Source organism: Dendropsophus ebraccatus, chromosome 2, assembly GCF_027789765.1.
Source record: "Dendropsophus ebraccatus isolate aDenEbr1 chromosome 2, aDenEbr1.pat, whole genome shotgun sequence".
NCBI lineage: Eukaryota > Metazoa > Chordata > Amphibia > Anura > Hylidae > Dendropsophus > Dendropsophus ebraccatus.
The window spans coordinates 190,943,803-190,969,343 of NC_091455.1; the positions used below are offsets into that span (position 1 = coordinate 190,943,803).

General features: G+C 42.3%; 1 long non-coding RNA gene across 1 annotated transcript in view; it reads left to right on the forward strand.

Moving 5' to 3' along the window:
- LOC138783796 (uncharacterized) overlaps window positions 1-11,490 on the forward strand; it is a 41,238-nt gene extending 29,748 nt beyond the window's left edge. The window contains exon 3 of the long non-coding RNA XR_011361756.1: window positions 11,440-11,490. This is a non-coding gene — a long non-coding RNA (uncharacterized lncRNA). The remainder of the gene's footprint in view (window positions 1-11,439) is intronic.
- The last annotated feature ends 14,051 nt before the right edge of the window (window positions 11,491-25,541 follow it).

The following is a 25,541-nucleotide window of genomic DNA, read 5'->3' on the forward strand; positions in this document are numbered from 1 at the left end:
TGGCTAATGTAAAGACATAATAATGTACAATAAGACTAAAGTGATGTACAATATTTCTTCTTACTCCGAATCAGGAGATATAACTCTTATTTCAATCCGTCGCTCCAGCACTGAGATATAAGCTTTAGACGTTTTATGAATGTGTGATAATGCCCAGTTCACGGAGTGAATGTCAACCTGCAAGAATAGAACGTTAGTTAGGAAGAGAAGGGGTTAAATCCGGCTGGGCTATTGCAGTCCAGGGGAAAGATCGAGCTTAATTTCCTAATTTGCATAAAGCTTCTAAAGCTTATATCTCGGTATTGGAGTGACAGATTGAAACTGAACCTTTAATTATGTTAAAGGACTAAAAAGGTTCAAGAAAGAAGTGTTTTTAGAAAAAAAATTAACTTTAGAACAAGGGCATACAGTCAGAGGTTAGTTGGGGGGAAAAATCAGGAGCAACGTGAGAAAATATTACTTTACTGAAAGAGTAGTAGATGCTTGGAATAAACTTTCAGCAGATGTCATTGGTAAATCTACAATAATTGAATGTAAACCTGCCTGGGATAAACACATATCTATCCTAAGATAATAAGAAAGGAAATAATATAAGGGCAGACTAGATGGAGTAAGTGGTCTTTTTCTGCCAACAATCCTCTATGTTTTTATGGAATAAGAGTTCTATCTCTTAATTCAGGTTTAGGCTAGGTTCACACTACGTAAGTTTCCGACCGTAGCGCGCTCCGTGAATAAGCGGCCGCAGAATTACGTAGTTTGTGTACAATGGAAAGTATACGATCTACGGCTGCACAGTTCACACTACGTACAAACTTACGCCCAGATCGTATGCGGCGCCGTAAAAAATGAACCAGACCATTGTTTCAGGACGGAAATGCTGTAACTTACGCCCGTAGCGTAACATGTGGTCCCGTACGGAGTGGTGATTTCTTCTTTTTTCCTCTTTGATTTGCCGATCCAAAGGGTTCTGTGGGGTGTCCGGGGCTAGCCGAAGATATCCCAGTAAAAAACCGCTGTCAGATCGCTCAGACCGCTCGGGAAGCGTACGTAGCTTACGGGCGTAAGCTCGCGGACCGTACGTAGCCGGACGCAACTTGCGTAAATCCCGGCTGGAGTTTTACACGTATATGTCCGGACGCGAAAAATATGCGGCTGGACATATACGTAGTGTAAACATAGCCTAAGGGTGGGATCACATCTGCATTTGCATATCAGTTTATATTCCATCCTGGTCTCTCACTTTTTTTTGCATATGCTCAGTAAAAAAAAAACCAGAATGACGGATACCTTGTAAACGGACGTGAACGGAAATACCTTCCATTTAGATCCATCATTATTGACTATAATGTAAAAAAACTGAAGAGCACTTTGTTCTGTTCTTTCTTTCTTTTTTCTTTTTTTTTTTTGGATGGGCCAAAAAATTGTGCATGAACAAATTTTATGTCCATCCAAAAACAAAAAAACAAAAAACAGAACAGTGATGGAATGGATTTCATGAAAAATAAGTCAAACAGAGCACAAAAACAACAACAAAACTATAAAAACTAATGGGGGGAGGAGTTTTTAGGGTTCTGCTAGGTTCAATTTCTCTGTTATCAAAACAAAAAAGAGAAATGGCATTGTAGCGGAGGGTAAAACGCGGGTGTGAAGTTAGTAAGAAGCCCTATTGTACATATCCGTTACTTTACTCAGCATAAATCAGCTAATATATTCACCTAATTTAGCATGCCTCCTCCTTCTCTTTACAGGCATCTGTAGAAGGCACCACACTCTAGACCAGTCCAAGACCAGTAGTTGGTCAACTGGTCTTGTCGAAATCAGCAGGTTCGACCAAGCCTTCCCTAACGTGTATGGCCAGCTTAAGACCAATGGCAAACAGCTTATTGCTGGAGCATTATTGTTAGTTATTTTGTTTAATAATCCCACAGGAAATCATTTCTGTTCCAACAACCTTTACAGTCGGCCAACACATTTTACGAAGGATGTTTGCTCCTCACACACACCAAACCGTGGTCTTTCCATTATATATCATCATCCAATGGTGGTGTGCCGGTAATGCTTGCCATCACACATCATGATCTTAGACTTGTGCACAACTGTTTGACCAAGAAAAACCCAATCCATGAGGCTCAATACAAGCAGTTCTTTTGTGAATTCAGTGAACTTTGCAGCTGAGATTAATTGTGTTTGCTAAATTATGGCTAGAGCTAATGTTGATCTTAGATGTCCTCACTACACAATAGTAATTGTAGGTGATTGAAGTAGCTTTAGTTGAGCAAACTTTACAAACCAACTTGTTGGCAAGGTGTGACAATGCCACATTAAAAGTGTGAGGATATTGAACGCTTGGTTTAATGCAGCCATTTTCTTTTTGAGTTTGGTTCGGATTGACCTCTGCACCATAAGTTTCACAAGGACAGAGGGTTCCAATAGCTCTTCCTCCTATAGTACATCCTGGTGCTCTCTTTTACCCAATTAAGCGATGCACGTGCACCAGTTATCAACACATAAAACACATAAAACAGGCTTCATCAGACCAGTGCTATATAGTCCAGTTCTGATGCTCACTTGCCCATTGTAGGTGCTTTTGGTATTGACTAGGGGTCAACATGGGCGCTCTGACCAGTTTGCTACACAGCACCATACACAAAATGCTGCTATATAGTGTGTTTTCTGACACTTTTCTTTCATAGCAAGCCTAAGGGTATGTGCACACTGAGGAATAGATGAGGAAATAGGCGAGGAAAAGGAAAGTTTTATTCTTCAAATTCCTTGCCTATTCATCTCTGACAGAATAAGGGTATATGCACACTACAGAAATCACGTGGATAACTTGCCGTGGATTCCGTTGCTCCAACCGACCCCCACCCCACCCCTAACAATCCCGCTTGAATGGAGTCTATGGGCCGGGCAGAGAGTGCACGGGGATGAGCGGCAGAATCCACGGCAAGTTATCCTCGGGGTTTCCGTAGTGTGCATATACCGTAGGAGCAGAATTTGAGGACAATTCGAGCGGAATTCAAGCAGAATTCAAACCCCATTGACTTCTATAAAATTTCTCTAGCGGAATTCGCCCAAAGAATTGACATGTCAGGAAATTCTGCTTGAAAATTCTGCCATGTGAGTGGAAATCCCATTGAACACAATAGGACATTGCTCTGTACGTATTTTACGGGTGGAATTTTAAGCGGAAATTGAGAGCGGATTCCGCTTCAAATTCCTCGCCTATTCCTCAGTGTGCACATACCCTTACTGGGAACCTGTTACATTGAATCTATTCAATCATGTGATAGAGGAGGATCTGAGCAGACTGCAATATAAGGTTGTGGGGAAAGATTCACAATAGCTTTTATTTTATACGAAGAAGTCCCTGCTTATTCTGGGCTTAGAAGTCCAGTGGGTGGTCCTAATTAGTGACTAATAAAGTCTTCTGTAGAGTAAGACCTCCCACTGGACTCCTAAGCTCACAATCACTACACGATATTTACTAACAATATATATCAATCTATTAAGTTCCTCTTATTCTATGTCATGGTGACATGTTCCTTTTAACTTTGTAAGCAATTTGTGCCTCTGCTACCCCTCGTGCATCAATAAACCTTTAGCCGTGATGGTCTTCTTCCTAATCCATCAGCTGGATCTCTTTAATCGCTTTTGGTACTTGCTAACCACTACATGCCAAGAAAACCCCACAAGCCTACCATTATAGAGGAACTAAAACCCAGTCGTTTAGCCATCACAATTTGTCAAGGTCGCTCAGATCCTTACACTTGCTCATTGTGCTCCAATATATCTACTTAAAGGGGAAATGTCACCAAGATTTTTTCACTCTTTAGCGCTAAATAATGAAATATATTGTAGATGCTTGCTGATCATAACTTAACCTTTTTATCTATTTTTTTTTTTTATTATGGGGGCAGCCTGAGCTTTTTTCTGTTAACAGCATATAGAGATGCTTTACAGCAGCTAAATGGATGTAGGAGACAATAGGCTATATATAGGCTATGCTTTTTGTCCTCTATAGGAAAAAAAAATTCTAATGTAGTGTGACCTGTACTGATGTGTAGGAGGAGGAATAGAGCTGTGATTGTCACCTATCATGACTTGCCTCATCCTATCCTATCTATATATTGGATTGGGGTCCCGTAGCTCAGTAGATCAAATCGGTTCCTTACAGCTTTGTTTCATTAAAGTTAATAAAGCTAAATGAATACGGTTAAAGTTATCATAAAGGGAACATGTCAACACTTTCATGCTACCCAAGCTACCAGTCATTTGGGCAGTTACCAGTAGCTTCTCTCTCCTCCTTCAGCCTTGATTGACAGCACTGATAAGCGAACATTTGTAAATGTTCGTATATTCTAACATGACGCTAACTTTTCGTGTTCGCCATTTACAAACAATTTGATGATCGGAAAGGTTATAACAATCATTTTCGAACATATCGGAACTTGCCAACGTACCCAACTGCGTAATTTACGCTTTGCACCTGATAATCTGTACGCTTGTGCGTAGACAAAAACGTACACTTCTACTGTATGTTCGTTATTTGTTCGTGAACGTTCAGTGACCACGAACCGATTGCGATAATTTTTTTTGTATGTTCGTGTTCATGATCCGAACTGAACATCGGGATGTTTGCCCATCACATCTATTTCTGTTTGGGTATAGGGAGAGATCTATCAATCAAGGTCAGTGGGGCAGTGAGAAGATACCTTGTTTCTCTAAAAAATAGGACAGGGTGTTATATTTTTGAGATAGGTCTAATTTTTTTTCCATGAACAACAACCACACATTATGCTCAATTCCTTTCTTGTACTGCACACACTAGCTTTTTCTTTTTGGACCCATGTTTTCTGGGGGTAAAAATGTATTGTTGCCTATACAGTATACCATTTAGAGACGGGTGAATTAGGCCGGAGGCAGAACTCCGGAGTGGGACTTGAAAGCAGTTGAGCGGATTTTGCCCTGTTGTGGAGGTAGCGGGGAACTTGTACAGGAGGGTTGGGAGCCACGGCCTATTCTCCATCTCTGTGATGTCCCGTGACATAACCTATTTCTGGAAGTATGGACTGTAACTAGGGCTTATTTTTGGAGTAGGGCTTATATTTCATCATCTGATGAAGCACGCATGCGCGCGAAATGGCCATCATGACCACGCTGTAACTTGGATGGCATCTGCCGTGACCAGTGTGCAATCTGGAAATTTTATTGCATTATGAAATAAAGATTCTTCACTACTGACGGGTGAGTGCCCTTGGCTTTCCTTCTCTATATGGAACTGTGCTTATATTTCAAGCCTACTCAAAGAACCAAGCTTGGAATTATTTTGGGGGTAGGGATTAGTTTTGGAAAAACAGACTACTAAGCACCACCCCAATGACTTCAAGCAATGACAGTTCCCCTTTAAATAAAAAGTCTATAATTTTCTAGGGAAATTGTATAGGAGAAAACTCAATACATGTGTAAAGGGGCTGAGATGGATTTATTGCCTCTGGGGAGAAAAAATGCATTTTCAGCTATTTTTCTGAAGGGTTATTTACATAATGTATTCACGAACTTCACTTATTGTCTGAATCTTATGATGAGTATGATGACATATTTGCTCAAACTATGACTGTTGGCCAGTCATTATAATCCAGTTATAGAATCCGCCATATCTACGATATAAAATTCCTCCATAATAATAGAATAGCTCACGCTCAAGTCAAGTCATGTTGTAGAGAAATCCGTAGCTTACTGGATGTTATTTTAAGGTATCATTGTGTAAAATAACGTAAGTTAGGGTTTTGTACAGTTTAGATCACAGCTCATAGTGTGAGGTCAGGAAAAGGTCTACAGTCTAATGGGAGATGGGTGGCTCCATCCCAATAACCACCCTGGGTGGAGAAACACGTCGGCCTTTTAGAAAGAGGAAAAGTTGAAACTTCATAGTGCTTAATGTCAGTTACTAAATAACGTTAACCTCATAGCACGGTATATTAAAGTCATAACAACCCGAGAAGAGAGCAAATAATAGAAAATAATTATCTTCTAGAAGCCGGCATTCAGATGATGACAGGTCGTGGCGGAGACCTGTATTTCAATTGAGTACACCGTTTTGCTTGAATAGAAACTGTGCACCCCTTTCATTAATCCATAATCCCTTTATTGTGCTATCTGGCTGAGTATGCCAGGCTGTTAGGGTTTGTACAGTGTTGGACTTATCCAGAGTAAATAATATCTGAACATATTTTATAGGTGATAGGTACATTTATTTTTTCAATGGGTGACTTTCTTATTATTCAAGCAGAAAATTCAGTTTTATTATTGCAGTTATGCATAGCAGTTATAGTATGGTATTAGTAGCCTATTATTGAAAGTTTTATTTTTGAAGCGCATACATATCATCCATTTTCCGCCATTACTACAGCAGTGTGAAGAGGTCTTTATTAGCTTCTATCCTCAATGCCCCACAACCTCCTATTAAAGCGACTCTGTGCCCACTTTGTGCACAATGACGCACCAAGCTAGTCAGAGAAGGCTGGTCACATCACTGCGTCTGCGCAGGATAGGCGCACAACGGTGCATGTCCAAAGAAGAAGTGGACAAGCTGATTCCGGCAGCGGGTGGCACCATAGTATGCAAGGGGGGGGAGGCGTGACAGGCTGGAGAGGTGGGGAAGGGCTGTGCACGTCACTACCACGGGGCGGGGACGGCGCTGAAAAGACACACCACAGTGGCGGCGCAGTCCCAGCTACATCATTGCAACGGCGCCAGGGGGTCAGGAGGCGGCGCATGCGCACTTACAGCTAACACTGTGCACATAGGGTGGAACGGGAGGCAGGGGGAGACGGAGACCAACACCACACAGACAGTGCTGGCCTAGGGCACGATTGCTCTAGGCAACGCCTCTTTGACACGGCTACAGCTCAACTAAAGTATGATTTTCTGCGTCAGGAAAGCACAACCAGCGTTGATAAACATACCAGCAGAAAGGACTTCTCATCAGATGGTATAAGTAGTTGGGGGGGGGGGGTCACAAAGTGGGTACAGCGTCGCTTTAAGAGAGTGTTTGGGAGGATGTCTTATGCACTTACCATTTTTACTATTGAAAATAGAAGCTGTTTTTACATCAATAGACCGATGCTGGTGTGGGGATGCCAGTGCCGCAGTCCTTTCTTTGGACCGCAGCACAGTTCCCGCATAAGGCACCAATTTATTCCTGTTCACCAGCCCGGCCTGAAGCACTGGAGGCAGCCCCGCCTGCCCTTAGTGTAACGAAATTCCTCCCCTCTGTGACGCAGCTCCATTGATTCTAATGAAGGGGGGGGGGGGTAGAACGTCACACTGGGGCTGGTGGTCCCGCCTCCAGTGCTTCAGGCCAGGCCGTAGACTGGGAATAGACCAGGGAACCAGGCCGTGATTCAAAAAAAGGGCAGCTGCACTGGCATCCCCATGCCGGTGCCAATCTATTGATGTAAAAATCCTAAACCGATGTAAATACTGGTACATTCGCTTTAAATGGATTTTCATCTACGATAGACTACTTATAGCCCAAGTAACAAGAAACAGGCAGCCTCTGAACCGAATTATATTACAAGTTATGGGCATGTGATGTGATTTCATGTGATAGGACGTTGATCCAGGGAATTATTCTGATTACTATTTTGGAGTCGGGAAGGAATTTTATCTTGCTGGGTAATTGGCACCTCATGGGGGGTTCTTCCTTCCTCTGGATCAACACAGTAGGGTTAAAGGTTGAACTTGATGGACTCTTTTTTTTTTTCAACTTTATTAGCTGTGTAACTTGTGATGGCCGAGGAATCGTTTGCAACTTATGAACATCTAACTCCAGCTGTTGGTTCTTGCTAGCCAAGCGCTTTAGACGGACTCACATACCTAGTTTAGGAAGAATGACTTCTGTGGTCCCATCTAATACTGCTTAGTCAGACTTCAGAGCTTTGGCTCTTGTGGCCAACGCTTGTCCGTTCCGATGTTTGCAACTGACTCTGGCACTGTTGTGACTCACTCTGGTGCTACTATGGTGCTTATGGCTCACTCTTGCACTCTTCTAGCTCTTAAAAATGACTGTTGTGTTGCTCCAGTGCTTGTATGCATCTGGGTCAGCTGTACCAGAACCTGAGTTCTCTTTTATGGCATGATAGCTTTGGAACTTCCCTCAGGACATCCTCTTTCTTAAAGTGATCAGAACCATCAGCAACTCCCTCCTCCCTCTACTATTGTATAGTGGCTGGTAACTTGTCTGGCCAAAAATCGTGTTACGATTGTCTGTAACACCTTTTTAGGAGAAACCCATGGGGGGGTCTACATAAGCATTACCTAAAAGCTGCAGTTATCAGTGTTGCCCACTAGGATCTTGGGTTCAAACACGACCAATGGCAGCACTAGCATGGAGTTTGTATGTCGTCCTGTTAGCTTTTTTTACTCTCATGGTCTAAAAGTAACACTCTTTAGTGTGATGAGAGAGAAATAAGATTGTGCACCCCATTAGGGGGCTGGGTGACAAATTTTGTATAGTCTTGAACAATAGGCTGGTGTTATGTAAGTAAATAATAATAGCTATTACTAGGTAATTACTTACATGTATATAAACTATAGACTTGAGTAGAGGAATGTCCAGCCCTACACAATGAAGGACCTTCTCATTCCATTACATCTACAGCCTCCAGTTATACCCTGCCAGAAGCTCATCTGTCAGGGCTTGTGTGAAGTTGCGGTAAAAGAAGGAAAAAAAAAAAAAACATTCATCAAGAATTAGACAGGTGACATGTTAAATACGTGTGAAAAATAGTCCTGAGAAAAAAAGATTACGTAGTATCTTTCTCATTATAAACCCACATTCTAGACCAGAGGTCCCCAGCCTTTTGTCTCTTGCGAGCCTCATTCATTTATAAAATGGAGTGATAGGACAGATATTAAATGTGCAGAAACCCCCAAAAAGAATTCGTTTCAGGTAGGTTCACTCAAATAATTGACTGTGCGAAACACAGTGAATATAAGTTCTAATGCAAAAGCATTGTAGTTTACTGATCAGTGTACAGAAACAGGGGCACCTGTCTTTACAGGAGTCCCTGCTCCTGTACTTGTTTTCCATGCACCCAACAAATGTAGTAAGTAAGCAGTTACTGTATCTCTGGGTATTCACATACATTTATTGGGGCAGACGCTCTGTATCTGGCCCAGTTGATATTATTTAAGCAGGAAGGCATACAGTGTATGCTTTAACACTCAGTATACAGGAACAGGGACTCCTGCCTTTGTGAGAAATTCACCTACAGCAAATGCCAAAAATTGCAGATGCAAAGAAATTTATGCTAGATCGGCGCTCGTTTACTGGGCCTATTACACTGCCTGATTATCGTTTAACAAGGGCTGCAAGGACATTGTTACCGATGTCCTTGCAGCCCTTGCTTTTACTTTATACATTACCTGTCCAGGCTGCAGGGCTCCTCTTGCGGTCTTCTCCCTTGGTCTAGCACGCTCCAGCTTCAGAGCGGCCTGTCTCAGCTGACAGGCCGCTTAGCCAATCATTGGCCGTGGCGGTCCCGGTCTGTGATTGGCTGAGCGGCCTTTCAGCTCAGACAGGCCGCTCTGAAGCTGGAACGTGCGTGACCCAGGGATAAGAAGACCGCAAGAGGAGCCCTGCAGCCTAGATAGGTAAAGTATATCGTCAGTCGCCGGACGTGCACCGCTATTACACTTAACAATTTGAGGTTGGTTCTGGAAAATTATAGGTTCAAACCTATATCAATGATCAGCCGATAATTGTTGTCATCGGCTGATCGTTGTATTTATTACACGGAGCGATAATTGGCCGAATAGTACCCAGTGGAGACCAACTGCCAGTACTTCCTGAAGATTGCAGCTCAACTGAGCATGCCCGGCCCACCTTAGGCCATAACCAAGGTAAAAAGGTTATCGAAACAAAGCAGACACATCGGGGATTAGCAAGTATCTATCAAACAGAAAACAGAAAATCCTTGTAAAATATATGTGTAATTTCACATAATACATTAGTTTAGACTTAGTTTCTTTTTAAGAAAACTATCTAACCAACTGATATGTCCCTATAGCTTACAGGGTGCTGAGGATTAAGGTAAGTTTCTCACCTTGATCATTAGTGCAGTTTTCATGAACTTTGTAGTTTTACGGACCTGTGGTGGTGGTGGTTTTGGGCACAGGGGGCAATGATTCGCCCTGACCTACCGGCTCATCACTGTCGGTGCACTGAGGGTGTTAGCCCCACCCCCAGTGCACCAAACCTAATTAGCATATCAATTAAACCACAAAGTTCACAAAAATGGCTCAGAGGATTATGGTAAGAAACTAGCCTTCATCCTCAGTGCCCCGTGGGCTATAGGGACATATCAACAGGCTAGATAACCTGCTGAGAGTTTCCCTTTAATGACACAACCCCGTTAAAGACCCTTAGGGGTAAAAACAAATGGGGGCAATTTATCAAACATGGTGTAAAGTGAAACTGGCTCAGTTGCCCCTAGCAACCAATCAGATTCCACCTTTCATTTTCCAAAGAGTCTGTGAGGAATGAAAGGTGGAATCTGATTGGTTGCTAGGGGCAACTGAGTCAGTTTCACTTTACACCATGTTTGATAAATCTCCGCCATTGCATTCTCTGTACCAGGACATGTAAATAAACTTCACCATTTGAATCACTATGGATGCTGTTGGTCTCTACTTCTCCTTCATGTCTGCCATAATGTCAAAGCATATAAATATAATTAGATACAAGCTAATCGTCCATCTAAAAGAAGTGTATTGCTTTGTTTGATTGGCTAGCGGCTCATCAGCCTCCTGCGTTTCAGCTCTGTTCTGCTCTGTGCCACTCTACCTCGGGTGTTGGGAAAAACTAGATCCAGTCCTGGGAAACTGGGAGGAGTCTCCCAGGACTGGATCCAGGTTTTCCTGGCACCTGGGGAGGAGCGTCAGGGATTAGAACAAAGTTGAAAGGCAGCGGGCTGATAAGCCGATTGTCGATCAAATGAGGGATTTGCTTTGTTTAGATGGACAATTTGCTCATCTCTAATTATAATTGCTGTACCATGAGGGTAGTGAGCCACATGAAGCTCTGGAGTAACTGGTTGGAGATTGGAAACCGGATATTACCTGATATTAGTTGTGTAAATGAAAATACATCTATTTAAAAGGCATAAGACAGGTATATAAATATAATAAAAACAGATGTAAAGAAGACATAAATCCATTGAACGTGAGCCCACGTAAGGTAAAACAATGTAATACCAGCGTGACATGCAAACACATCTAGTAAGCGCCTCTCTCCATCGGAGCATCCTCGGTCTGCTCTTGATTAGTGAACATCAATCAGTGAAATCAGTGTTAATTAACACAACGGATCACGGTAGCAAATGTCTCGTCATTATGAAGCAGATTTAGGTTCTTCTCCTTCCTTTCTTTCAGGTCACAGGAATGACAAGAGAAATTCGGCTGCCTTATGTCTTCACCATGTCCTGTCAAAACAACATGATTTGTATTTAATTACTCTGCTGCCTGGGTACATGAATCATTGTCACTTTGTCCAATATATTTACCAAAGAGAGAGAGGGAAAAAAGAGAGAGAGAGAGAGAGAGAGAGAGAGAGAGAGAGAGGCGCCATGATTAAAACTGCTCTGAATGGCTGAAAAATTGAGTGCAAATTTGAATGCGGGCCAACGTTTAATGCAAGAGGAGACTTGCTGTGCGGTTGTTATATGTATTTATTATATTTTTGTATGTGAAAATTGCAGTCGTTCGCGTCGGTATGGCATAGTATCAACGAGTGTTTTCATTGGAAACTGACACTAGCGCGGCCATTAAGTAAAAAGGTTGTGTCGGCTTATTTTCCATCCTGCCCGACGTTCAGTCCAATTACTCGAAATCCCTTTAGTTCTGATGTTATTTCGTAATTGGTGTCTTTGAAGAATTTTTACTGTGTTGTTTTGTATATATTTATTGCGCTGACCAAAATGGGATTATGATCCATTAGTTCATATCACAACATGACCCTATCCGGTGCTAGTTAAAGGGATGTTAAGTACAAAACTTAAAAGGATTACTCCACCGAAAAAAAAAAATATATATATTTCAAATAAACTGGTTTCAGAAAGTTACACAGATTTGTAAATAACTTTTTTTTTTAAATCTTAAGTCTTCCAGTATTTATAAGCTGCTGTATGTCCTGCAGGAAGTGGTGTATTCTTTTCAGTCTATGGTGGTCTCTGCTGTTACCTCTGTCCATGTCAGTAACTGTCTACTGGGATTTGCTTCTGCTCTGGACAGCTACTGACCTGGAGAAAGGTGGCAGCAGAGAGCACTGTGTCAGACTGAAAAGAATACATCACTACCTGCAGGACATACAGCAGCTGATAACTACTGGAAGACTTGAGATTTTTAAAGAGAAGTAATTTACAAATCTGTATAACTTTCTGACACCAGTTGATTTGAGAATAATTTAGTACTGCTTTACTAGGCTTTGCTCCCACTAGCCAGAATCTTACTCCACGCTGATGAGGGGCAAATACCCTGAAACAGCTGTCTGTAGATGGATACCTTGCTTGGGTGGTTTCCTTGACTAGAAACCTTCTTTGGCTTGGTTGTTTCTTCCTGGAGAAAGGTCTGGCAAGCTCATTGACGTTGAGAAGCACATGATGGTGTCTCTGCAGTATTGTTGCATGTTTATAGCGCATTGACCTGTAAATTAATTTCAGCTTGATGGTCGCACATGCTCAGTTGCAGCGCTAAGAGTTATGGGAGGGGGAGCTGTTTGTCTATTAAACAACTCATGATGGGAATTAGGGACTAATGTTAGAGGGACAGCAGTGAAGACTGTGGAGACTTCCTTTAGCAGCCAGGAGAATACAGGCTGGACAGCCTGAAAGTCAATAAAACATGGTTGGAATTGTAGCCTGTTACACACAGGGGCTGCTGCTGAAGCCATGTACTGTAAATTTTTGCTGACATGGAGTACAGGGAAAGAAAAAGTGTGACAAAAACAGGCAAGGCTAAATCTAAGAATGCAACACGGACACTTTAGCAGCTATTTCTCCTTTGATGGTATGAATGTAAGAACACAATGATCTGGTGATGTGCCAGAATGGATGCTTGTTATTTGGAGAATGAGGAAATTAAGAGAAATCTATGACCTAGCTTGGTCCAGGTGTGTAGTGTATTTCCTTGGTCTTGATAGCATGATTAAATAGTCAACAATTCTTGCATAAATCAATAATACAAGCAAATACAATACATTTTGCAATATATCTTATTCGATAAAAATGCCTATTTCGTTACTATTCAGGCTCATCCATCATGAAGCCTGATAAACTGCCTAAATCTAGCTTGAGAAATATTAGGTTGCAGCTACCCCTTAGATGTATATGAAGAGGGGAGGAGAAGGAGCAGTGACTGAAGAGAGAAGCAGAAAGAGACACACAGAAAGGATTCAGTGGTTTATTGTAATTGTTATTTTTCACTACAGTGCTTGATTGACAGCTTATACTGCCTAGTACTGCTTCATAATGTTCTCCATGCTGCTGCTTCTAAGGATGTACTATAGAAAAATAGAGGAACAGGACCTCCTAGTTTGCATGTGCAGAGTATGGGATACATTATAGCATCCAATGTATAACCTACTCACACAGGAACAACTGAAAATAAGAGGTGGAACATGGAGAGAGAAAACTGGTAAGAAATGCAATATACAAGTCATATAATAACCATAGATAGTGCTACTCATCTAGCACACACATGGCTTATTCTGAGACGTGACCTGAAACAAGATTATTGGATGCAATTCTAAAAGAAAGTATTTGCCAAGTGACTTAAATACATATATACCTATATTAACAGGGCTACTCCAGAGAAAAGAAATTGTGTTCAAATAAACTGGTGTCAAAAAGTTATACAGCTCTGTAAACTACTTCTATTAAAAATCTCAAGCCCTCCAATACTTAGCAGCTGCTGCATGCCTGGCAGGAAGTGGTGTTTTCTTTCCAGTCTGACACAGTGCTCTCCTCTGTCCATGTCAGGAACTGTCAGGACAGGTTTTCTATGGGGATTTGCTGCTGCTTTGGACAGTTCCTGACACAGACAGAGAGCACTGTGCCAGACTGGAGAGAATACAGCACTTCCTGCTGGACATACAGCAGGTGATAAGTACTGGAAGACTTTTTTTTATCCCTTTTTGATACAAGTTGATTTTAAACCTATTTTTTTCTCTGAAGTACCCCTTTAAATATATATATATATAAAAAAAACCATATAATACTTATTTAAAAAATATATATATCCTGTTTCTCAAATAAATGAGCAGTTAATGCACATTGGAAGTAAAACAGCTTATCCTCTATCACATTTTTCTTTCCGGTGACTAGATTACATCTATTTGTTCTATAAAAAAAAAACTCAATTCACTTTGAAACAGTGGAACAGTACATGACGTATGAGAGATTTTATTAAAACAAAAGCCAGAAGACTCTGAGAATTACTGTAATCATCTGCAAGACTCGGATATCTGTTTCACATTATGAAGAAGACAGGAATTGTGGGTAATGGGAAATGCTCATTAAATAAGACGGTGTCGCAATTCAGGGCAGAAAGGATCTGGCCTCTGTGTACAGACTAATGATATTGTAATGGTAAACTCTGCGCTCATTCACTTCTTCATTAACAAAACAAGTTCTTAAGTATCCCAAAAATAGGAAGAAGCTGGGAACGGGTTCGTGGATTAGAAAGCACAAAGCCCCTTTGGCCATTGATGAGAAATGTTTGTCCTGCTACCAAAAACACATTGTTTAACAGGTGAGGTTTGGAAATATTAAATAACATTGGAAAGCCTGCAGAATAAACAATGGCTTTCAATGGAGCTGGAATCCATTCAAAGGATTCCCATTGTTTGAATGATGTTATTGAAAACACACCTGCAAGAGCTTCCTGTGATTCACACACACCTACAAAACGCTAGCTAAAGTTTGGAGTCATTCCCCTGAATGCTGCAAGAATAAAAATCTGAAATACATACTGTATGTGCATTATAATCCATTAGGCCATGTTCACATTTAGTGAAACATCAGCCGTTCTGTGACCTGGGCGGATCACAGAATGGCCGGTGTTACGGATGATCATCCCGGCCGGTACTGCAGTACCGGATGGATGATCTTCACTACTAATGAATTCGGATGCACACGGGTGCGCCTGCATCCGAATTCCCCGCTGTGCACTGACAGGTCCTCTGTGGCCGCTATTCAATGAATAGTGGCCGCATAAAACTGACATGTCAGTTTTTCGTGCGGCCGGATGGAATCACAGCAGGAGCCCCGGGATTTCATTCATTCAAATGCAACATATGTTTTGTATAAATCAGGGCCATTGTTGCAAATTGCAACAACGGCTGTGATTTATGTAAAATATACGTTGTGTGAACATGGGCCAATTTGTGTTTTCTTTTTATATTCTTCCATTTTGGGCATTATAGGTGCCCAAAATGGTGTTATTATTAAGAATACAAAACATCTACAAAGAAAAAACTCCTCATACAGCTACACTGATGGAATGATGACTCTCAGAAGCCAGGCATGAAACAAACAGAAAAGGTTAGGCACTTTGGCTTATAGATCACAGTCCTGAAAATCGGACCCTATCTACTAAGACAAATCCTTTAAATGGGCCATGTCGCTTATAACAAAAAAAAACAAAAACATTTGACATGTCCTAAAGACGATAAAAATTTGAATTGGACAGTGAGTGTTGAGACTGCAGGGAGGAGCTTTCATTGTAAGTCTAAGGGGCCTATTCCGCGGAGCGATTATATAATAATAAATAATAAATTAATAATTATCGCTCCGTGGAATAGAGACAACGATCATCAGCTGATCGTTTATTTAGGTGCAAACCTAAAATCATCGGGCACCGTCTGTGCATCGGTACGTGGAATAGCGATGCGCGGCGGGCGACTGACGATTTTAAAACATCATACTTTACCTATCCACGCTGCAGGTCTTCTCCTTCTCCCGGTCTACCCCGCGCAGCAGCAGCTTCGGAGTGGTCTGTCTGAGCTGACAGACCGCTCAGCCAATCATTGGCCTGGACCGCCGTGGGCAGTGATTGGCTGAGCGGTCTGTCAGCTCAGACAGACCACTCCGAAGCTGCTGCTGCGCACGGGACCGGGAGAAGGAGAAGACCTGCAGCATGGATAGGAAAAGTATGATGTTTAAACAAGGGCTGCAAGGACATCGGTAACGATGTCCCTGCAACCCTTGCTAAACGATTATCGGGCCATGGAATAGGCCCAGTCAACGAGCGCTGATCTAGCGCCCCATCTGCCCATGGAATAGGACCCTAAGGAGCCCGATCTATACCAGTGGCTGAAGAAGCTTGATGCAGCCCTACAAAGTCTTGAAAAACATGAACACAGCTTATGGCCTGTGGGTGTAGCCATGTTTTTCAGAACTCCCTAGGGCTGCATCCAATTTCTTCAGCCACCAGTATTCAAATGTCAAATGATTGAACTTTATTTTTTTGTCTTTTTTAAGTAGGAGGTACACTTTAGGAGGGAATTTATTAAACCGATGCTGCTAAATAAGGATACGGCACATGACAACTGACTGAATGAATCTCTAAGAACTATAAATTTCCACCCATGTAATCCATTCACATGAGCTCATCCATTATTACTGTACCCTTGTCAGCAGTAGTCTTTACCAATTATAATTACACGGCCGGGGTCATTGAGGTTTCCTTCTAGTCAGACCCATGAATTTTCTATGGTGGATAAAACTCTATAATCTCCCCAAAATGGGAAACACCAAACCATATGAATGCAAGATACCGACTATTTTAGCTTACGACAGGTCCTATTGCTCAATAGAAAAGAACGTGTTGCAACGTTATGTCAAATATCTGAACATTTTCCACACATTTGGCAAGAATATTCATGAATACTAATAGCAGGTTAGACGCTGAAGATGTGATAGCATGGGTGGAGAATTTGACAAGATCAGCTACATTCCCAGTTACATTAGTAAGAAGGAAACCACCTGTAAGTGGGAGACGTTCTACGTTCTACACGTTCTGATAGAGAAGAGAGAAACGTATTTCACGTTACAATGATTCACATTTATGGACTCTATAAACCTGTTGATCTCTTGGGCCGGATGCCACTTACTTGTTTCCTGTTTCCTGTCCATCTATGATCAGGGTAAACAAACAGGAAATGTTGTCAAAGGGAACAATGATCCTGGTGACAGCTGCCATTTTTCAGAAGCAACGAACAACAAGGGAAGGCTACGCATAGTCATCAGGTGGCTCAGGGTGAAGGCCATGTAAGGATTCGATATATAGAGAGCTGGTCATCCATCTTCCGGTCATACAAGGAACACTTCCAGTAACATGTATACATTATGACGGTAGCACTAATGGAGAGGGCTATCAATGGAAGAATCCGGCATCATCATGTCTGCTTTAGCACATAACTCGGTCTATCCTGAAGCCTATGGAGTAGTATCAGAGAACTGGGGCTGAGGTTGCTCCATCTTCACCAAGGGTCCTGGAGCTGGGGTTGCTGTATCTGTCTTCCAGCCCTGCCTAAGTCAACTGGATTGGCTCACTCTGTCACTCTGACACTATAGCCTAAATCATGTCATTTGGACTCGGTATTGTAATCTTCTGGTTTAAATTGACATACTGTAATAATGAGAGATGAGCGAACCTCGAGCACGCTCGTGTGGTATTTGATTACCGGTGGCTAAAAAAGTTGGGGGCAGCCCTGAGGCCCTGGCTGTATCCAAGACGAACCCGAGCACGCTTGAGGTTTACTCATCACATTTATTTAGCCTATTTCTTATATTAAAGGGGCTTTCCAGAATGTTTGCATTGATCATCTATAGGTCTTTAATATCTGGTCAGCAAGGCGCTGGCATCTGGCCCTCCCATTGATACAGATGCACAGTCAATGAAGCTGGACGCAGTTAACTTTGAAACTCATCATGGCTCGGACTATGTTCACACGTTGTAAGAGACCGGCCGTTCCGTGACCTGGATGGTCTCAGAAAAGATCATCCTGGTAATGCAGAACTGGCGCGATGATCTTTGCCGCCACTGAATTCAGATACAGGCACATCTGTGCGCGCACATATCAGAATTCCCTACTGCACACAATGGAGCGTGCGGCAGGAGCCGCACCCTCCATTGTGTGAACTGACAGGGTTTTCTGCGGCTGTTATTCAATGAATAGAGGCCGCAGAAAACTGACATGTCAGTTTCTTGCGGCTCCGCTAGGGATCCCGGCTGGAGTGTATACTATGTGTATACACTTCGGACAGGATTCCTTCAGCCTTCAGCACAACGTAAGTTCCGTACTAATCACGGCCGTGATTACTACGGAACTTACGTTGTGTGAACATAGCCTAGTACTGAGTGGAAGGCCGAACTGTTTGAGTTTGGCAATGTTCTCAACTCAAACACTTGGCATTTTACTCCTTGCGGCTGTAAAGTTTGGATCCATGTGTTCCCGGACTTTCTAGGGCTGCATCCAAACACTGCAGCAACTGGGAGTGAAATGCTGAGCATTCGGGTTTGGAGAACATTGCTGAACCCGAGTAGTTTGGCTCAACGCTAATCATGGTTGATCCTTCTCTCCCGCATTGAGGCCTTTAGGTTGAAGTTCTTCCCCTGTCACTACATCTACATCCATTCTGACCACACGTCTAAGCATCTAGACAGGGCAAGCGCCATCAATTAGGAACTGTAGTACAGTGCAAAGTCAAGCAGCCAATTTTCTCTGGCCTATAATAAATAACCATTGCCCTGTAGAGAAAAAGCTGTCTTCATAGCACTGATTATGTTCTTCCCTGCCAGAGAAGGTGATGATTAAATGTTTTCACAACTTAACCGTTGATCTCCTGGAATAACTTACAAGGTACAAAAAAATTCTACATCTCAGCTCACTGTTAGTTGTGTGATGGTGAAACAAGGGCAGGGGGTGATAAAATAGTTTTGTTAAATTAATAGAATTGGGCTTAATATAGTACATCTATATACAAAATCACAAACTAATATTATAACATTGATCAACTTTTACTGGTATTTGTTTTCAAAGAAGTTTATAGATAACACGTTTCGAGAAGCTGAATGTTCTCTTCTTCTGGTCAGATATTGACATGATGAAGAGAGCATTGAGTTTCTCGAAACATGTCTCATATCATCGTCTTCAAGAACAAAAATACCAGTGCAGCGCTCCTTAATACAGCTTAATACCTATTCTATTAGCCGTTTTAAGGAGTTATCTAGGATTAGAAAAACACTTATTCCCAGTAGGCCCCCATGTAAAAGGGCCAGTGAGGAAACACTTGTTCATAGGCTGAATAAATCTTTGGTGCGAGCATTATCAGCCACATATCTCCCTGTTTAAGCAGGGGATGTGCTGCCTATAACATTGAAATTTAAGGGGTTTCCAGCATCACCCCGTCCTAAGGTTGTGTAGGGTATTACATTTTACCTCCATTCACTTCAATAGAAATTAGCTGCAAAATTACACCCAAACTGAGGACTAGAGTGGCGCTGTTTTTGGAAGAAATGTTTTATCTAGTCCTGGAAAACCCCTTTATTTGAGCCTTGTAAAGTCTCTGCAGATGTGCAGCAATCTCATTGAGCAATGTTCATTTGCTGCTCTTGATGGTGTTGTCTAAAAGGGCCTTTAGGATCCTATTAGACAAACTGATGTCGGCCCCGATGAGTAATGAAAAAGAGCACCGATCTGCTGGATCGGCGCTCATATACTGAGCCTATTACATGGCTCGATAATTGTTTAGTGCGTGCTGCCCCGACAATGTTAGCCCTTGCCATAAACTGTTATACATCACTTCTCCATTCTCCTGATTCTCTACTGCCCGCTCCCGATTCTCTACTGCCCTCCTGGCACTGCAGCTTCAGCATCAGAGTGGCCTGTCTGAGCTGACAGGCTGCTCAGCCAATCACTGGCCGGGACTGCCCAGAGATCACTCTGACACTGTACCCACTGCGCTGGGAAGTAAGCATAGGGTAGAAGAGGACCAGAAGCGTAGACAGGTGATGTATAACAGTTTATTCAATCGTTAGCAGTCAGCCGCACATCGGTATTACACGAAGCGATGCTCAGTCGGCGGGCATTGATTTTGGTGTCAGACCATTTGACTCGATCGGTGTCATCACCTGATCATTGTCTCTATTACATTGAGCAATAATCACTCAAAGCGACCCTATTCGGCCCATTATCGTTCAGTGTAATAGCACCCTTAGACAGTCAGCCAGCCACATCAAAAACTGCCATTTTTCAATGTCTATGGGGGTATTAAGGGCGTTTGGGGAAAGCATTCAAAGAACACACAGTTAATTGATCTAGAGAAAAATATTTTTTTTTTCTTTTGTTCAAGTGAATTGGGGGGAGGGAACGTTGATCACGTTGTCCTTCTTTTCCATTTTCCAGTGTTGGAGGATACGCTGATATGTGCAGAATAGAGAGAGTTATAGAATATATCCTACAAAAACAGCTTAAGAATTATTCACCTGTGACCAGTGGTGTAGCTACCATAGAGGCATGGTAGACAGCTGCTATGGGGCCCGTGGGGGAGGGGGGCCGGGGATGCACAGGAAAGATAAGAGCCGTCCTGTGACCCTCTGCTTAACCCCTTATATACTGCAGTGTGTAAGTGACCCAGTGTTCACTTGCATGCTGCAACACAAAAAAAAGGGTTAATAAGCACAAGACATAGAGATCTCTGATTCGTTACTCTGATAACCCCTGATCTCTGTTCTCTGGCTGCTGCAAACAAGTAGAAAAATGTGGGGACTCCATGCAGAGGTCAGGAGTTATCAGTGCAGGAGCAGTGAAGCAGACATTTCCTTATCTTGTGCTTATTAACCTTGTAGCTTGTAGCTGCAGGCAGGATTATGCCTCTGACCACAAGAGATTTTATTTTTTTTGGCATATATATATATATATATACACTATGCAGTGCTTTGGGTCGTGCGTAGGGAAGGGGGGCCCTATAAGTTTTTTCCTATGGGGCCCCATGAATCCTAGCCAGGCCCCTGCCTGTGACATCACAAAGTGAACCTCACACATTAGAATTACACAAATAAACGTTGAAACGGGGACTAAGGTAATGTTCCAATACAGGCAGCACTTAATACATAACCCACAGATTAAGGACATCTGTATAATCAGTCCCTTGGATTTTGCTAATAAAACAACAATAAATCCATGGCTGCGCTGCCCACTCTTTCTGTACAATAATAAAGGCGGCATAAAAGCAGTCATGTCCTGTATGTAGAGCAGGGAAAGTCATTGTGAGCACAGATTGATCTGGAAAAATGTTTCTGTGCTTCTGGCAGTATAATGATTCTTATATTCCAGGACATCATTAATAAAAGATAATGGATCATGCGATTGTGTGATTAGGACCTATTAGCATATGACTCGCTCGCTTCCATTCTTTATGACTTTTTTTGTGTTTTTCTACTTTACCCTTCTTGTCTTCCTACAATAAAATTGTAACATAATCATCATAAAAGTGGAGACTATTCCCAAAACACTGCAGGAATGGAATCATAATGAGTGACATAAAGCCGTCCGTGTAACAATTTTGTTAGATGAGATTAATAGTCTTTGCAATGGCTGCCTGCCACTTCAGGCCAGGGCTAGACTGTGACTTTTTGTAGGGCTAATGAATTATTTTCAAATCAACTGTTGTCAGAAAGTTATATAGATTTGTAATTTACTTCTATTTAAAAATCTCAAGTCTTCCAGTACTTATCAGCTTCTGTATGTCTTGCAGGAAGTGGTGTATTCTTTCCAATCTGACAAGGTGCTCTCTGCTGACATCTCTGTTTGTAACAGGAACTGTCCAAAGCTGAAGTTTTCTATGGGGATTTGCTACTACTCTGGGCCGTTCCTGTCGTGGACAGAGGTGGCAGCAGAGAGCACTGTGTCAGACTAGAAACAATATGCCACTTCCTGTAAGACATACAGCAGCTGATAAGTATGGGAAGACTTACATTTTTTTAAATACTTAATGTACAAATCTGTATAACTTTCTGACACCAGTGGATTTAAAAAGTTATTTTTCTCCGGTGTACCCCTTTAACTATTGAGAGACAATACTGAATGGTTGATGTGTGCTTGTTCCATAACATTGAGCAGACACAGGAACACCATTTTGTAGTGGGGAGCACAAGCATTACAAGCATTGGTTCTCAGTGGAATCATATCCACTTAACCATCTGGCAATCTTACAGAGAAACCTGGTTTTGGTAGATACAAGAGGACCACACCCTGCCCAACTGCCCAGTGCCAATTGTTAAATTTACCAGAAGCTGAATAATAATCCTATTTTTTTCCGGGTTGGGTATATTCTTTAGTTCTAGCCACATGAAGTGTTATTGCTAAATCACTCAGTAATATTTTATAGAATTGTGTTTTCCAGAAATTGTCTGACAATCCCTTGGGGAAACCCCTATGCTACTTAAAGGGGTACCCCAGTGAGGAAAAAAAATACCCCTAAAAAAAAAGCTCTTCTGCATTAGACAGTCCCTGACATGGACAGAGGTGGCAGCAGAGAGCACTGTGTCAAACTAAAAAGAATACACCACTACCTGAAGGACATACAGCAGTTGATGACTACTTTGACATTGACACTTTTTTAAATAGAATTTATTTTCAAATTTGTATAACATTCTGACACCAGTTGATAAAAAAATAAAATAAAAAAATATATATAAATATATATATATATATATATATATATATATATATTTTTTTTTTTTCTGGAGTACCCCTTTAACCCGCTCACGCCACTGCACAGTAAATTAACGTCGCTGCAACCTATGCCTGGAGCTGCAGCAACGTTAATTTACGATGGAGGATGACACAGGCACAGAAGCTGTGCCTGTGACATCCATGGCTGATCACCGTTATCAGTGATAGCCAGGTACCCGCTGCAACTGTCAGCAAAGGAGATACGCTCCAGTGCTGACAGTTAACCCTATAGATACTATACACCTATAGTAAGAACAAACGCCTGACCTTAAATAAGTTGAACACCTTTGGGATATATTGGGGCTGGTTATGTGAGTCCAACCACCAAGCACACAGTAGCTCCTTATCATACTAATCTAACTATTGTACTGGTCCCTGAGTGCCAATCCTAAAACCTAAAATCCTAACCTTTTTTATTTTTTTTACATAAAGAATTTTTTTCTTGGCTCAAAAAGGCAGAAATTTCAACACTCGTCTCTGTCATTGCCCTTCGGGGGAAAGAGAAGTGGAGCTGTCACCTAGGGAAAGATCCGCACGGCAATAGAAATTTAAGTTTCATACTTTGTTACCACGCTCCTCATCCGATAAATAGTCCACACTGACCAAAGCTGTAAATTTTCCCTTAAAAAGCTGCCACTCCATGTAATTCTAGGCTTGTATTTAAGTAGATTATAGATTGCGAACATGAAAATGATATTTAAGCTTCAGGGCTTATTTATTATCTTAGTTCCTGCTCCAGTCCTCGGAGACATACATCACCGCACAACTGGTGTTATGAGCATAGGCATATAGCCAGAGGAGTTCAATTGCCTTTTTGGGCTATGAGCGACACAGTGTAGTACCCGGCACTAAGAGATGAGTCAGGGCTATGGGCTGTGGTCATACTGAATATTTACAGAAGAAGCAAAATACCTTTGGAAAAGAAATCTGCTTGGATTAAAAAAGCATTTGTGAATGTTGTTTAGTTTTTTATGATTCATTTGTAAAATTGTGAGGAGCGACTGAAATGTAAGATAAAGGGAAAGGGTGACTAGAGATGATTGAAAAACGGAAAATCTTAGGTTCTATAGAACTCGAACCTTGTCGAACCTTTTGATTCCCGATGCCTTCCTGGTCCGTGCAGAAGGTAGAGACAGCCCGGGTACCGCCTGAAATTCCGGGATACAGTCTATTGCCTAGGCTGAATCCCAGAATTCCAGGCTGTACTCCGGCTGTGTCCTCCTTCCCTACGGACCGGGAAGGCATTGGGAATAAAAAGCAGAAGATTGGCCAAGGTTCGAGTTCTATAGAACCTAAGATTTTCCGCTGTTCAATCATCTCTAGTCATTACCCTTTCCCCCCATCTTACATTTCAGTCGCTCCTCACAACTTTACAAATGAATCCTGGTATTTCCCTATTTATGTTCCAATACTCGCAACCGAGTGGGACTTAAGGGGCTACGTATCAGGGTGGTTTGGTGATCTCCCCACTAGGAGTCCCCCTCTTGGCAATAGGCTTTCCTCCCCGGGAGGGATATCTGGCTATTCCCATGTTTTGAGACTCTTAACTGAGGCTCCATGGACCCTTCTTTTGCATATTTAAATTTATAGGGGGCAATGTATCAGTGGAGACTCTTCAGTGAGTACTCCATTTGATTTTTTTTGTCGCTGGTCTCCCTGAGTTCAGCGATTGCTGTGTTTTGTTGGTCTATTTTTCATTGCCCCTGTTAGCCAGAATCCTACTCCACACTGATGAGGGACAATTACCCTGAAACGATCGTCTGTGAATGGATGCCTGCCTTGGTAAACCCTTGTCATGTCGCAATACTCGCCACAGAGTTAGACTTTGACGTAAAAGGGGCCACCCTGGTATTTCCCTATTTATGTTCCTATACTCGCAACCGAGTGGGACTTAAGGGGCTACGTATGAGGGTCGTTTGGTGATCTCCCCACTGGGAGTCCCCCCCTTGGCAATAGGCTTTCCTCCCCTGGAGGGACATCTGGCTATTCCCGTGTTTTGAGACTCGTAACTGAGGCTCCACGGACCCTTCCTTTGCATATTCGAGTTTTATAGAACCTAAGATGTTCCGCTGTTCAATCATCTCTAGTAATGACTAGACTTGTTGATCCCGGGCTTGGTCCGAATTTTCCTAATAGTTTCGTTTGGAGGTGATTTCTTAGGTAGCTAAACCTGCCAAAAATGTTGGCAACATGGCAGAAAGGAGGAGGAAGCAACACGTGACCTCAGGGTAGCCCATAATGCTTTGCAAGCAGCTCTCCCAGTCTGGAGGCACATAAATTCAGCTGTCTTACATAAAGCCCGTCCCTTTTTGCACTATATTAAAAAGTAAAACGACCTTTATTAACCCTTTCACGACCATGGGTCATTTGATGCATCAATGCCCAGGTCGTTTTAGGACATCAGCTTATGGGATCATAATGATCCCATAAGCTGATGTTCCTATGTTGTCCCCCCTCTTCTCTGTCCCCTGCCACTGTTACAATCTTGTGACAGCGGCAAGGAAGAGAGTTGAGGGGGCAGATCTCACAGGTGTGTGCCCCGTGCACCCAGCCATCCCTCCCTCCCTCCGCCAACCTCTGTAGCCTTCCTCCTGAGGCCTCCGGTTTCCATGGCTACCATCGGGCTCTGCGATGGACAGCAGACATAGCATTCTGCTTCTGTAGAGGGAGAATTCTCTGTCAGAAACCCTATAAATGCTGCGGTCGTGCTGACTGCAGTACCTATAGGGATAACTAT